The sequence below is a fragment of the Cynara cardunculus genome, unplaced genomic scaffold (genome assembly GCF_001531365.2).
Source record: "Cynara cardunculus var. scolymus isolate 2C unplaced genomic scaffold, CcrdV1 Un_Scaffold_7557, whole genome shotgun sequence".
NCBI lineage: Eukaryota > Viridiplantae > Streptophyta > Magnoliopsida > Asterales > Asteraceae > Cynara > Cynara cardunculus.
Genome location: NW_020203617.1, coordinates 3694 through 5946, shown reverse-complemented (window position 1 = coordinate 5946; position 2253 = coordinate 3694).

Below are 2253 nucleotides of genomic sequence, written 5' to 3'. Positions count from 1 at the left end.
GTCAATTTTGTGATTAGAATTTGGAAGTGTGTTTTAAAGCTAACTAGTGCAGCATCCGAACTACTGATGGTAAGGAGCTCTTAGCTGGAATCAGAAGATCAAATCTTTACATGATTGACCTATCCAACACACAAGTAGATACTGATATCTGCTTGATATCCAAGGCATCCTTGAAGCAGAATCTGCTATGGCATCGACGTCTTTCACATTTGAACTTCAAATATTTAAACAAGTTGGTATGTGACAACTTGGTTAATGGCATCCCAGACCTAAAGTTTCATAAAGACCATGTATGCGGCACATGTGAGATGAGCAAACTGAAGAAAGCTTTACATAAGCTGAAGACAGAGTTCAACACCGAACTTACTCCATATGGATCTCTGTGGTCCTATGCGAGTCCAAAGCATAAATGGTAAGAAGTATGTGTTGGTCATAGTCGATGACTATTCCAGATATACCTGGGTTCATTTTCTGCAGTCAAAGGATGAAGCGGCTGAGAGAATAATTTCATTTTTGAAAATAGTTCAAAACAAACTGCAACTACCAATTCAGAAAATCAAAACTGACAACGGAACTGAATTCAAGAACAACATACTCGGCTCATACCTCGAACATCGGTATTACACATACATTTTCGGCAGTCTGGACACCGCAACAGAATGGAGTTGTTGAGCGAAAGAAAAGAACATTGGTGGAAGCGGCGTGGACAGTACTTACCCGCTCAAAACTTCCATTATTTTTATGGGCTGAAGTAGTGGCGACTGCTTGTTTTACCTAGAACCGCTCACTCGTTCACAAAAGGTTTGGTAAAACTCCGTATGAAATAATAAATAAAAGAATACTTAATATCAAATTCTTCCGAGTTTTTGGTTGCAGGTGCTTTATTTTAAATGACAAAGAGGACAGAGAGAAGTTCGCTGCTAAAGCTGATGAAGCGGTCTTTGTTGGCTATTCTAAGACATCTGCTGCGTATAGCGTCTACAATAAAAGAACCAAAATCATCAATGAGAGCGTGAATGTCTCCTTTGATGAAGTCATTGATATGGCTTCTGAACAATTCAGTTCAGGACCCGGGTTGATAATTAATGCTACGCGAAAACCTGATCAACCCGAATCTTCTAATTCTAATAAAGCTGATTTAGATTCATTATTTGAGAACTTTTATGAAGAATATTTTGAAAATAAATCTAATCAGTCTAATGATTTGTCCAGGAATATTCAGAGTGAACAACAGTTATCTGGTCCATCTCCGGATATAACAGTAACTGAAACAGAAGAAGAAACGGAGCGGTTGATGAAGAAATAGAGATGGAAAATCCTAACAATCCCGTTCAGCGTGAAAAGGGTGAAAATTCTGAAGTGCAAGAGGTATCGGTCGAACAAGACCAAAATATCCTACCTCAACTAGATATTCAACCTATTCCAGTTCCAAATATTGAACCTTCACCTGAACCTGTTCCGATAAACTCCCCAAGTACTTACACTGATCAAAATTCATATCAAAGCTCCTACATTCCCCTACCTCATAGCAAGAAGTGGACCAGAAATCATCCAATACATCAAGTTCAGCACCCATTCGTATACAGTCTGCGACAGCTAATGAGTGTTTATACTCCACGTTCTTGAGTAATATTGAACCGATTAAGGTATCCGAAGCCTTAGCTGATCCGGATTGGATACTCGCAATGCAAGAGAAGCTGAACCAGTTCGAAGAACTCAAAGTCTGGAGATTGGTACCACGTCCCAACAACAAGACGATTATCGGTACAAAATGGGTATTCAAAAATAAAAAGGACGAAGATGGTGTTGTGGTCAGAAATAAGGCCCGACTCATCGCTAAAGGATACAATCAACAAGAAGGCGTTGACTACGACGAAACTTTTGCCCTGGTTGCAAGGATTGAAGCAATACGGATGTTTTTGGCGTACTCAACACACAAGAACTTCACAGTGTACCAGATGGACGTCAAGACAGCATTTCTGTATAGTCTTCTCAAGGAAGAAGTCTACGTTGCACAACCGGAGGGTTTTGTTGATCAGTCAAAGTCGGATCATGTCTACATTGACCGAGCTCTTTATAGTCTTAAACAAGCTCCGAGAGCCTGGTATGACATATTATCAGAATTTCTGGTAAAGTCAGGCTTCTCGAAAGGTAATATTGACACAACCCTTTTCATTAAAAAGGAAAAGTCTGATATTATTTTGATACAAATTTATGTAGACGACATAATATTTGGATCTACAAACCCAAAAT